Genomic DNA, 14230 nt, shown 5'->3' with positions numbered 1-14230 from the left:
TGAGTTCAAAGTTCTGGAAAAAGCCTGTAAGTTCAAGCAGACTCAGGAGTTGAGATGGCAGTTTTGGGGTGGCCACTAAAAACAGTGTGCAAATGACTGAATAAGCAGAGAACTCTAATGTGCAAGAGTGAAGCAGGGAAGCAAGGAAAGCAGGAGTGCTAGAACATTCAACCTCACAGGAAAAATTAAGAGAGAAATTAAAAGAAAAAATGTTGTAGTTATTGTTTTTCTACTTCCTGGGTCTCTTCCTATGGAAAGCCCAGTTTTACTTCTTGTTCTTGGGTTCTGTGTGAATTTCCTATATCCTTTCTCCAAATTCTTCTTTAGTTGGAACAAGTTTATATAATAACGTCTGCTTAAGAAAACATTTAATGTTTTTGAAAACTAAGGAATTATGCAACCAAATTTGCATGTAAATATTTTAAGCAATAAATGGCAAAGAAATAGAACATAAAGTCACCTAGCAATAATGAATGAAATACAAGCTTATGTCTCAATGGATTTTATTTTGTTTTGTTTTTCTTTTTAAATTATTTTTAAGATTTTATTTTTAAGTTGTATTTACCAATATAGGGCTCAAACTCATGGCCCCAAGATTACGAGTTGCATGATGGGACTGCTCTATGGATTTATTGTAAATAACATTTTGGTCACTATCTTCAATCTAGTATGTATAAATAATATACATTTATTTCTAATCATTATTTATAAAATAATTCATGGAATAGTTTCCTATTCTTGATGAATTGCCAAGCAAAGGAAGCATAGACAGTTTTTTAAACCATAAAAGTTGCATGTGAATAGCAAGTTGGTAGTTGTCCAGTTAGCATGTTGCTCTCTGTATTAATTTCCTAGGGATAACATAAAAAATGACCAATCTAGGTAACTTTAAAAAGTGGTAATTTATTGCCTTGCAGTTATTGAGACTAGAAGTTCAAAATCTCTCTGAAGACACTAGGAGAAGATCTGTTCCCTGCCTTTCTCTTAGCTTTCAGTGCTCCTGACATTCTTTGGTGTTCCTTGTCTTATATACACATCACTCTAATATTGGCCTCTGTCATAACATGGTATTATCTCTGTGTGTCTCAGTCTGTATCTCTTTGTATCTTATAGGACATTGGTCATATTGGATTAGGAGCCACTTAGTCTGGTGACTTCATTTTGCCTTGATTACATCTGCCAAGACCCTGTTTTCAAATAAGGCAGGTACAAGCAGGTCAGGACTTGAATATATCTTTTAGCAGTACACAATCTTAGAAGAATGGGAGATGGATGCTACTTAGGCAGAAAAAATAGGTATCCCTAACAGGAATCTTAGCCCTCCTACTCAGGTCATGTTTCTTGAAATTAAGAAGAGAATTAAATATAGTATCAGTACATGGTCAGAATGATAAACAATATGGAACAGATTCAAAATAGTTGCTCTCTCCATCGTCCATGGTAAGCATGTGGGAGTTCTCCACTTAACACTGTCATATCAGAGAACAGCACAAGAAAAGAGGTTTAGGAAGGAAACTTCCTTATCAACTTGGCAGGTTGAAGGCAGAAAACTAGGTGTAGGTATTAATCAGTTCCAATGCTAGAAAGTTGTCCTCTAAGTAGAAGTGATTATTAGATCATGGTATATAGGACTTGTAACGTATAAGGTCTTACTAACAACCAGGTCAACTTACCATTTTCTCCAATACTGTCAACCAAAAAATGACTTGAGAAACCTGCACTACAAAATGACCAACAACCACAAAACAACTAGCGATGGACCTAAGAAAAACTGAAACAAACAAAAAAAGGAGATGAACATGACAACCAAAACAGAGATGAAAGTCATGCACCAGGATAATTTTTAAACCAAGCAAATTTGAAGGATGGCAAGCAATTAACAGTCAGGGGTTGCTGACCAGTCCAAATGGACACCAGGTACTTACAATGGAGTTCCACCCTAACGTTCTTCAGGGCCTGCCTATCAGAAATCTGGCGATAAAGACTAAAAGAAGAGGATCAAGGCCTAGAAAGAGATGAAAAATGACTTGGAATATGTTAGAATAAATGGAAAAACAGAATCATAGAGTCAATTTGGAATCTGAATAAAGAATGAACAATGCTGAAAACAGGGACACTCAGTATAGACATGAGAAAATTAGGCAAAATGAAATGGAGGAAATAATAATTGTGGAAGAAAAAGAAGATTGGAGTAAGCATAACTAGTCTCCAAAGGATGGGATCCCTGGGTGGCCCAGCGATTTGGCGCCTGCCTTTGGCCCAGGGCGCGATCCTGGAGACTCGGGATCGAATCCCACGTCGGGCTCCTAGTGCATGGAGCCTGCTTCTCCCTCTGCCTATGTCTCTGCCTCTCTCTCTCTCTCTGTGTGACTATCAAAAAAAAAAAAAAAAAAAAAAACTAGTCTCCAAAGGAAATATTGGAAAGTGGATTAAAGGTTACAGAAAAAAAAAGCCTTTTCTCCTATTAGGTATTATAAACAGTTGACTGAGGTGCATTCAGCACTGATACATATACCTTGTTGATTTTTATGGACTAAAGATTTCTACAGGGGTATGCGGGCCAAAAAACATATCACATAAAAAGAAGAAAAATCTCTGCAACAACATTCAATGTGAGAAGGCAGTGGAACTAATTCTACAAAAGTTCTTGGTGATAGACATATTTCACAGTATATACAAACACATGGAATAGAGCATTCATGAGCTCTTCTTTGCAACAAACAGAAATATAAACCATGATAATACAATCCAGTCAATAAGAGAGGAATAAAGCAACTACCTAATCAGATTTAACCGCAAAGCTCTCCAAGGGAATACTTCACCAAGACTCTGTTCAAATCCTTAAATCTCTCTAATACCAATAACAATGCTGGTGAACTAAGTTACTCCAGACGTCTTCAGTCTCATGGTTACAAAGCAACATCATTAAGTCAAATGTTTAATGCCTTGGCTAGGGTCGGTGCCATGCCCAAGCCATAGTAAATCATCTCAGGCTACATCCACTGGATGGACTATTGGAATAAATCCTCACAGCACAGGTTCCCATCCCGATCCTAGGAAGAAGATTCTTTGGTTGTGTACACACACTATATACTTCAGAGTCTTAGGATGCGCTTACATTTAATTTCAGTATAATCTTCCACATTGCCTTGCAGAATATCTATACCAATTTATACCCTCAGTTACTGCCCAGGAATTCTTTTTAAAAGTTTTTATTTTAATTCCAGTTAGTTAATGCATAGTGTAAGTGTACAATATAGTGATTCACTACTTCTATAAACACCCAGCGCTCATCACAGCAAATGCCCTTCTTAATCCTCATCACCTATTTCACCCATTCCCCCATCCACCTCCCCTCTGGTAACCATCAGTTTGTTCTCTATTATTAAGAGTTTTGTCCTCTTGCTCTCATTTTTTTCCCTTTGCTCATTCGTATTGTTTCTTAAATTCCTTATATGAGTGAAATCATATACTATTTGCTTTCCTCTAACTTATTTTACTCTCAGCTATATCCATGTCATTTCAAATGGCAAGATTACATTCTTTTATGTGGTTGAATAATTTTCCATTGTGTATGTATATATGTATATATATGTACACATATGTGTATATTTGTATATATACGTATACGTATATATATGTATATATGTATATCTCACATCTTTATCCATTCACTGATCATTGGACACTTGAGCGGCTTCCATGTCTTGGCTATTGTAGATAGTGCTGCTATAAGCATAGGGATGCAGAAATTCCTTTGAATTAGTGTTTTTTATTCTTTGGGTAAATAGTAGTGTGATTGCTGAATTGTAGGGTAGTTCTATTTTTAACTTTTTGAAAAAGCTCCATACTATTTTCCATAGTGACTGCACTAGTTTGCTTTTTCACCAACAGGGCAAGAGGATTCCTTTTGCTCCACATCCTCACCAACACTCGTTGTTTCTTGTGTTGTTGATTTTAATCATTCTGACAGGTGTGAGGTGATTTTTCATGGTTTTGTTTTGCATTTCCCTGATGGTAAATGATGCTGAGGATCTTTTCACATGTCTGTTGGCCATCTGTATGTCTTCTTTGGAGAAATGTCAGTTCATGTCTTCTAATTATTTTTTAATTGGATTATTTGTTTTCTGGGTGTTGAGTTTTATAAGTTCTTTATGTATTTGGGGTACTAACCCTTTACCAGATATGTTATTTGCAAATATTTTCTCCTATTCCAAAGGTTGCCACCTAATTTTGTTGATTCTTTCCTTCGCTACGCAGAAGCTCTTTATTTTGATGAAGTCCCAATAGTTTATTTTTGCTTTTGTTTCCCTTGCCTCAGGAGATAAATCTAGAAAAAAGTTGCTATAGCCAATGTCAAAGAAGTTACTGCCAGCATTCTCTTCTAGGATTGTTTATAGTTTCAGGTCTCATATTTAGGTCTTTAATCCATTTTGAATTTATTTTTGTGTGTGCCTTATGAAACTGGTCCAGTTTCATTCTTCTGCATGTGGCTGTCCAGTTTTCCCAACATCATTTGCTGAAGAGACTTTTTTCCGTTGGATATTCTTTCCTGCTTTGTTGAAGATTAGTTGACGAAGTACTTGTGAGTTCATATCTGGGTTTTCTATTCTGTTCCATTTTCTATGTGTCTATTTTTACTGCACAGGGATTATTGACTATCTGTATTGTTGCCAACACTAGATAATATTAATTTTCTACTTTATAGACATAATATACGTTTTCATTGTTTACGGTTTATTACTCTGATGATGGATGAGATTGAAGATCTCTTTACTTACTTTGCTCCCTGTTTAGTTGTTCTGTGAAATTTCTATTTATCTTTCTACTCCTATTTTCTACTAATTTCCTATTGGAGGGAGGAGGGAGTGGTATTTTTTAGATATTAATCTCACCATTTTTAGATGTTGAAAATATTTTCTCTTATTTTTAGTGTCTTTTTAAACTTTATGGTTGAACAGAAATCCTTAATTTTGATAATATCAAATCTTTTTCTTTTGCCCTAGATTCTGTGCTTTGGAGATCTTTTTAAATAAACCTGATCTACTCTTAAGTGAAGTCCTTCTACTATTTTTTTCCTTTCCTTTTTTAAAATTTTTTTCCTTCTCTAAAAAATAAAAATTCCATTTGTTTCTTTCTGTGGTATTCTCTAATATCTCTATCACTTGGTCTTTCCATTATGGCTTACTATCTAGTATAAAGAATGTATCTCTGTTACTCTTTTCATTTTTTATTTTTGGGTTGAATTCACTTTTTATAGACTTTTTTGCATGTATTTTATATGGAGCAATATGTTTTCCAGCTGAAATTTGAACTGTGACAGTATGGAATTTGTAGATTAATTTAGGGCAACTGTTATTTTTTTCTATGTTAAATCACATCACTATTGAATGTTATCTCTCTACATATATCTCCATAGATGGTAAATCAATTAATCAACATTTATTTTTCAAACTAAATGTATTTTCTCTATGAATATTACCACTCTTACTGAAATAATATAAATAACTGTATAAAATCTGGAAAAATAGTAAAAAAAATGTATGAATATAAAAATTAAAGTCACCTTTAATCTGTACAGCTAGGTATAGATTTTCCAGACTCAAACTAATAAGGTTGTATATTTTTACTGCTATTCTTACATTTGAAAAAGCAAAACATCTCAAGCATAATGGTTCCAATTCCAGGTTGTTTTATATGATGGTGTTTTATGTGACGGTCACTGTTTTTCTTTCCTTCTAAAAAGCAAAAGCTGAAGTTAGTACGCTACTCCATAAGAGAAAAAGTACAGGAATAAATTATGTCATATATAGCCAGATTGGTCTATAATTAGTTGATGTCCACTGTTTTATAAGCGCTTATATTCAATGTAGATGATTAGCATGTAAGAAAAAAAGAAGAGCATGCATTTCTGAAATGTTAGATTAAGAGTCAAGTCAAAACAAATCAAAATGAAAAGGTTAGCATGTGCCACGCTGTCTTCTCTAGCTGAAAATTTGTGAGGGGAAAAGAAAGTGAAAAGATTTGGTGATAGATAAATTTTCAGTTTTTTAGACATATAATTGCTGTTGAGTATTAATTTCTTTTGATGAAGTGATTAAACAGCATGAGTGTAGAAAAACTATGACATTTGCGATCAGTATCACACTAGAACTCTCACACTTATTTTGACATGTGAATGGGGTTTTAAATGAATTAGCTTTATTTTCTTGTTTGTTTTAAAAGATTGCCCTATAGGTATAACAAGAATCATAAAACTCTACATTGTAACTATTTACTTTTATCTAACTTTCCAGTTACTCTTCTTACTGTATAATCATGCTTACTACTCCCCTGGGGATATAAGTCTTAATAGCTCAAAAAATATGTTTAGAAACTCTGTTTGAGGCTTAGAGGTTATCTTAGAGGTCCTTTTTCTTTTTCTTCTTTTCTATTTTTGAGCTAAGACTGACAGCTGCTAACAGAGATAAGATGTCATTCATGGTGTGTAAAACTTTGAATAATTTAAAGTAAATATTTAGTATACATACAGGACAGTTATCCCTTACAGAGATCACTAAGGACTGAAGACCTACTTTTGGAAAGCAAAAATTATAAATAGTTATAAGAAATATCTATACATTTATAGACCTAATGAAATAAAATATTTCTTTAAAGTGATTTCTATAAAAAGAGAAAGCACAAGTCATAAAGGAAAACACTGATTATTTGCCTAAAATAAAAAGTTTTTTCATATTTATTTGTATTTATGCAATATAAGATCCTATAAATAAAAGGACATGCTACAGATGAAAAAATATTTCCAAAGCACATGACCAATGAGGTCCTGTAATCCAGAATTTACAAAAGTTTCTATAAATCAAAGGGGAAAAAAAAAATAGAGGGACAACTGGGTGGCTCAGTGATTGAGCATCTGCCTTTGGCTCGGGTCATGATCCCGGGGTCCTGGGATAGAGTCCTGCATTGAGCTCCCCACAGGGAGCCTGCTTCTCCTCTCCCTATGTCTCTGCCTCTCTCTGTGTGTCTCTCGTGGATAAATAAATAAATAAATAAATAAATAAATAAATAAATAAAATCTAAAACAAAAAGAAAAAAGCTAATAGCAGTCAATTGCAAAAGCTATAAACAATTTACAGTAAACTAAATGACCAATAAACACATTATGCTCAAACTCATCACTAATTTTACCAATCAGCGTATCATTTCACACCCATAGAAGATTTTTTTAAAAAGGACATATTAATATTGGGCTGTATTTGAGAAGCAGGAATTTTTATCTGCCGGTGAAGATGTTGGATAACATAACAGTTAGGAGCATGGGTTCTGGAGTCACTTGCTTGTTTCAGACTCTTTAATAATCCTTATAGTCATGTGCCTTGAGCAGGTTACTTTATCTTGCTGTGAAACAAATCTCCATGGGTCATACATTTCTGCAGGTCTTGTGAGTGAAGCACTGACTGCACTTTGTTTACAATTATCTTTTCAAGAATATTTGTATAGTAAACACTCTTTGAAGATAGAGATAGTGTCTCCTGCTGGAGCAAAGAACAGGCATGCTTACAGCACATTATTAAAGGTCCCCTAAGCTTGCTGTTCCCCTTCTATAAAGCAATCCACTGCATGTGCAGATATCATCTGACCCTCCTGCTGAAGCCCTGTGGTAAGTGGGTTTGGGGAGCCAGAGCAATAAATGTTGATACTCTGGCTCCTGCAGTTACTATGAGCAATAAATTGTATTTCATTTGACCTAAGAGTCTCCTGTCTTCCACGAGTATGCCCAAATCTTTGGCAGGCTAACTTATTAGCCTGTAAGTGGGATGAAATCTCAGACCTTCACAGTTGTTTGCAAATGTGTCTTTGCCTGATTTATTTTTCTCCTCGGTAGAATAAAAGTGTGTGTGTGTGTGTGTGTGTGTGTGTGTGTGTGTGTGATGTTTTCTGTCCATAGGACATTATTATCTTACCTAAATTAAAAATGTAAAATATTTAGAACAGCATCTGGTACAGAGCAATTGCTCAATCTGTTTTTGTGTATATAAAGTTTAAAACACTACAAAGAATTACTATGTATTTCTATGGCTATATATTTGTATAATAATAGCATTTGGAAATATGTAATAATAGACTCCAAATCAGTTGTAGTTGTTAATTCTGGGGAGGTAAGAAGACAAATGTGATTAAGAAATTTATACAGGATGCTTCAACTCTATTCTGTTCTAGGATTTTAAAAAGTGTCTCTGGGGGCACCTGGGTGGTTCATTTGGCTAAGTGTCAGGGTCCCGGGTTCCAACCCCACATCAGGCTCCCTGCTGGGCAGGGAGCCTGCTTCTCCCTCTCCCTCTGCTGCTCCCCCTGCTTGTGCTCTCTCTCTCTCTCTCTCTTTGTGTCAAGTAAATAAAATCTTAAAATAATAAATGTTTCTGGAACAAATATAAAAATATATTAAGATTTTAAAAGACTAGATAGACATTATATACATTATTTTGCAGTTTATTATTATACATACTTGCCTGTGTATTTTAAATACTTTACAAAAATAAAATCTAAAAATATGTACAAGACTTAATATTTTTCTTCTTTTTAATTTTTTTAAAGATTTTTTTATTCATGAGAGATACAGAGAGAGAGGCAGAGACACAGGCAGAGGGAGAAACAGGCTCCATGCAGGGAGCCTGATGTGGGACTTGATTCCAGGACCCCAGGATCCCACCCTGGGCTGAAGGCAGATACTCAACCGCTGAGCCATCCAGGCGTCCTTAACTATGACTATTGTATCCATTTTTGCCACCTCCCTTATCTTTAGACATGATTTGTTTTTCTCCCGGCACTTAATTAACCTGTTATATTGCACTGTGGTTTTAAAGAAGTGACACTTTGTAAAGTCCCAAAGCTAGGTCATAGGGACTTTACAGCTTCCACCCTGTTTGCTGGAACACTCATCCCTAGAACCCTGAGCCACCATGGAACAAGTCAAAGATCTCTGAGGTAACCTTGCTGCGAGTGCAGGTGTTTTGGGTGACCATGGCCCAGTACAGGACAGGTGAGAGAAAAAGCCTCTGTCTGATTCTTGCCCTCAGCCATTGGTCATCCTTCCCCTCCCTAAGGCATCTGACTGTAGGAATGACAAGCCACCCCCGCTGTGGCATCTAATTTGTGAGAGCTTATTATATCAGTTACTGTCACAAAGTTTGGGGATGTTTGTATGTGGCAGTGGATAACAGGAGCAAGCTCCTCTGAAAAATACCTAGTTTGATGGTTATAGTGATGGCAGAGCTAAGCTGAGGGCACAGGCAATTTAAATGTTTTTGGCATTTGTTCAGATGGCCAAAGTGTAAGAAGAATCCTGCACACAATGAGAAGAATAAGGATGGTTAAGAAGAAAAAGGAATGAAACAAACAGAAAACAAATGAGCAGTGATATTGAACATGTTAATATAGTCTGGTATATGTAACTGTCAGGAAAATATGAGAATGTTTTCATGTCAACAATTCTAAAACCAAGATGATCATAACTGAAATGCATCAGCGTTTAAGGCAACAACACAAGCAGGCCAATTTATTTCATAAACTAGAGATGAATCAGATTTTATTTCCTTTTTTCTTTAAATGTTATCAAAATACTGTAGGGATTTAAATTTTATATATATAATTATTTTTAATGTATGTATATGATTTGGATATATTATTATGAAATATAAAACTATATGTATTAACTGTATATATGTATTTAAACATATATATTTGATGGATAGTTAGTGACACCTGTTCTATGAGTTGTCCTGGCTAAAAATCTTTGCAAAGAAGCTGCTGAAATTTGAGAGCTTCCATCATTTCATCCATCTTTTTTTTTTTTTAATTCATAGACAATTTTTTTAGAATCATCTATTTTGTTTTGGGATAATCCAAGTTGTTTTCCGAAAAAAGTTTTGCCCTCACTCTAAAATCTTCTTCTTTCCAGGTACCTATTTTGATTAGGTATTTCATTTTATTGTAAAATATGACTAAAAAGAGGAAAGCTTTATTTTTTTCCATTGATTTTAATATTAATCAATCAAAAAGAATGTTGGTTCTCCAGAAACTTATCAGAAATGATGATTTTATGTTCTCTGCAGCCAATTTTTATTCAAAACTGTGTGTGAGAAATAAATCTGTGAAAGTTTTCCCAAAGAATAAGCAGCCTATTTATCATGTTGGATCAGTGTTTTTTAATTCGGGGTTCAAGGATCAATTGCTAATAACCATTTTGGGTGTTGGTGGCAAACAAACAAAACAAAACTGCAGATTTGTGAGACCCATCAAAGGCCTACTGCCTCATTATCTCTAAGGACCCTTCATTTTTCATAAATTGGCTGGGGAATTCATATTTATATAAATGAATGGGGGATTATTGGAGATTATTCTTCTCCATTTGCTTTTACTACTGATCTCATTTTAAAATTTTTTACAAAAGGTTTTGTTCTATTACAATTCCTGTTTAATACTCAAACTCTAATTTTCCACTGCCACAAATACTTTGCTTCTTTAATCTTATGTCATTAAACTTAATATTATTATCAGTTGCCTTAAGTTCTTTTTTGCAATAGTTTAGGAAAGATGGAAGGAAGGAAGGAAAGCTTTAGGATATAAGGGCTAGTTTTGCTCACTACTCCTCACAAAAATGTGGACAAAGTACATGGTGTTAAGAGAAAATCACATAAATGGTTGAAAGATTTAAAATTATTAGAAAGGACAAGAGAAATCAAGGAAGCATATGGAAGAGAAAACTAATAGATAACTTGCCTTCTACCTTTCCACACATAGAATTTTTTGAGACATCTAATCTTTTATATGCTGTATCTATGACCTTGGGAACTCAAATAGAAGGAAATCTATTGATGGGTCAGTGATTACAATGAATAGAATTATAATGTAGGTGAAGACTTTGAACTAAGAACAAAAGTCTCAAAAAATAAAGTAGAATTTTCTACCTGGTTGCTAACAGTGGGTAGAAGCTGATATAGCTGGGTACCAGGGGTAAAAGATGGGGAGTTTCCCTATGAGATTGGAAAATGAAGAATGATACTGTGAGAGTTCTGATTCATCTGCTCTTGTTTTCTTTCCTCTCCATGTGCTGAGACAGTGGGAACTGAGGTTGGAGTATCAGGCCTTAGAAAATCCTAGGAGTGCTAGGTCCTGGAGGAGAATGTAGGTACCCACAAGGACTGGGGAATGGGAACATTGTGTTAAAAGAAATGAAGATGTGAGGGAAATTTGCTGACTTTATATTCTGAGGCAGATTTGTGTTGGGTGGGGATAGAAAATACAGAGGAGAGAGCAAACTGTATGGTACAAGAGAAGGACGAGTTAAGAAAAAGAAGTGGCTGCAATTCTGACAAGTGACCAAAGAGATGTGAATAGAATTAAATGGCCCATGAGGCTTGAGAGAAGACTTGGTAGTAAATGTGGTTTTGGTGCTGGGACTGTTGTGGATTTGCTGCAGATGTCACACAGGGGCTGACTGGCATCCTTCCTGATGACTCACCTAAAACTAACACCAGCTTTGGGAACACTGTTGTGTTAGCTTCTCTCCAGCCCCTTAGTGATTAATGGACTTGAATAGGTCTTACTGGTGAAGGAAAGTTATCAACATGAGTAAGAAATACGAAACATTGATTTCTTACAGCATGGGAAATAATGAGATTGTTTATTATAATTCAGCAAACGTAGGGGTTACTATATGCAGGTAACTAGGCTGAGCTCTAAGACTGATATCTAAAAGCAACAGTTTTAAAAATTGTTAAAAACCCAAAAGTTAGAATTGTTTACAAGGAAGAGTCAATAAGACCTGAAAGAAGGTCTTAGAGCCCTTCATAACACAATAAGAGCACTAAGAAACGCTAGAACTACATCTGACTTTGAGAAGGCCATTTCAGTGACACCACAGTATCTTTTTACTTCTTGATTTTCATCTGAGTTTCTTAGTCAGTGTGAGTGGCAATAGCAGAAATCCAGGCTGGTGGATTAAACAATGGAAATTTTTTTTTTTTTTTTCCAGTACTGGAGGCTAGAAGTCTCTAGACTTCCAGACATACAGTCTCTAGACTTCCTGCCAGCATGGTCAGGTTCTGGTGCAGGGTCTCTTCTTGGTTACAGATGAAAGCCTCATGTGGGGGGAGAAAGAAAAAAATCTGTCTCCTTCTCTTCTTAAAAAGTCCTAATCCCACATGAGGGCTTCACCATTATGACCTATTACCTCTCAAAGGCCCCCTGGCCCTATGCCGTCACACTGGGGATCAGGGGCTAAACATATGAATTTGGACGGAGAACAAATATTTAGTTAGTCTGTAGTGCTGAGCACTTAATTATTTTGATTACCAAAATTTTCAATTTCACTGTGATCAAGCCATCCTGCAATATAACTTTTGCCAAATCTTTGCTATTTGTATGTATTATAACATAACGTAATTATGTTGTATATATGTTTTATATTTTAATTATATATTTGACATAATATAAAAAATAGTAACATAAAATAAAAACAATACAATTTAAATAAATGAAATAATAAAGGAATTCTATCACTCAACACTATGTATATATTTGTATGAACTCAGGGGGTATCTGCACCTAGAAATGTTCAACACCAAAATAGAAAGGGTGTCTGGCTCAGTCAGTTATGTCTCTGACCTTTGATTTCAGCTCCAGTTGTGATCTCAGGGTCATAGATAGACCCTGTCTATCTACTTTAAAATGAGTCAAGTCTACTTCAGGTTCTTTCTCCCTCCCCTTAAACCCCTCCTTACTCATAGGACCCATGCGCACTCTCTCTTTCTTTCTCAAATAAATAAATAAATAAATAAATAAATAAATAAATAAAATTTTAAAAATAAAACACCAAAATAAGGATATGCTTAGGACACTGATCAAGTGACAGCATTGGCAAGTGTGGCAACAATGACATACTATTCACTAGTAAGGTCCACAGAGGCTTCCGGTTTTGGAGGGAGGTAATGTGGGTGATGGAGAGCAGGGCAGATGGGAGGGACCCTCACCCTCCTTGCGCATACATAGACCTACACGTTGCTCTTTCTCTCCTTGCTAGATTTGCAAGCACCTGGACATACTAACAACGGCAGATGAGCAAATAGCACAATAGAATTCCAAGTGTTGCGTAAAAACTCTAAGCACATCTGCTCTGTATCAGTTTCTCAAAGATGTATTTCATTAACATCAGTCTCACCAGCCATTGTCATTTAGTCACCGATTCTCTGTCACTCTTCTACTGTCACCTCCTTGACAGGATCCTGACAAGATCCAGAAGGTCAGTTAAGCTTTTCGCTACTCTTTTCCATTAATGGTTTACTAACTAGGCAAGGCTATATATATTCTTTTCGATTACGGTCTCCAGCCAAAACTAGCTCTGCAGAATGGTAAATTTCCTCCTAAATCATTTTAAAACTATCAAGTATCTTCTTCCCCATCTCAGAAAGAATATGCATGCTAATGTCTCAAGTTACGTTTATTCGTAATTTTGGTTTTATTAACGACACTGGACTGCACAAATCCTTTATTTCTGATGAGGTCGGCCAGCATTCTTTTCAGTTTTCTTCACCTTATTCGAAAAATGTTATCTTTTTTATTTTTCCTTCCAAGTTTTTTTTTTCTTTTCTCTCAGAGCCTGATTTAGAATGTCTCTCATTGTTAATTATACTGAGTAGAAGTCACTAAAATATCTCTCTCAGTTAACATCCAATTAACTAAATGGCTTGAGAGGTAAACTCCCTCTGCAGCGCAATCAGCATATTCATAGCTTGGTTCCCCTCATTCCACTTGTCCTACAGTATTTCTCTTAGAGAAGAGTCAACACAGCGTTGTTTCCCTACAGTCTAGGTCTGGAAGGATCTACTCTTCTCATTGCCCTGGTCAGAGGGCTTTCTCTCTTATCAAAAGGAGGGCCACTTGCCATCAACACATTTTTTAGAAACAGATTTTAAAGTATAGGATTGATGGAAATTGGGGTATGTACAATGGCCTCTTCCTATATGAACTCTTTGAAAGTCCATGCTAGAGTCCGGTTTAACTGTAAATTTCTAGGGATGGTATCCAGAGATTTTTATCAAATTCTCAGTGGATCTATGGTCTTGCCAAAATTAAATACTCTACAGAAATGCATAATTCCTGTATTTGCCTATAATAGGTGGCATGTAGTACCATGTGTAAGTATAAAGTTTTTAGCAAAACAGTCAATGAG

The sequence above is a fragment of the Vulpes lagopus genome, chromosome 17, assembly GCF_018345385.1.
Source record: "Vulpes lagopus strain Blue_001 chromosome 17, ASM1834538v1, whole genome shotgun sequence".
Lineage (NCBI taxonomy): Eukaryota > Metazoa > Chordata > Mammalia > Carnivora > Canidae > Vulpes > Vulpes lagopus.
Note: the sequence above shows the minus strand (reverse complement) of the source record.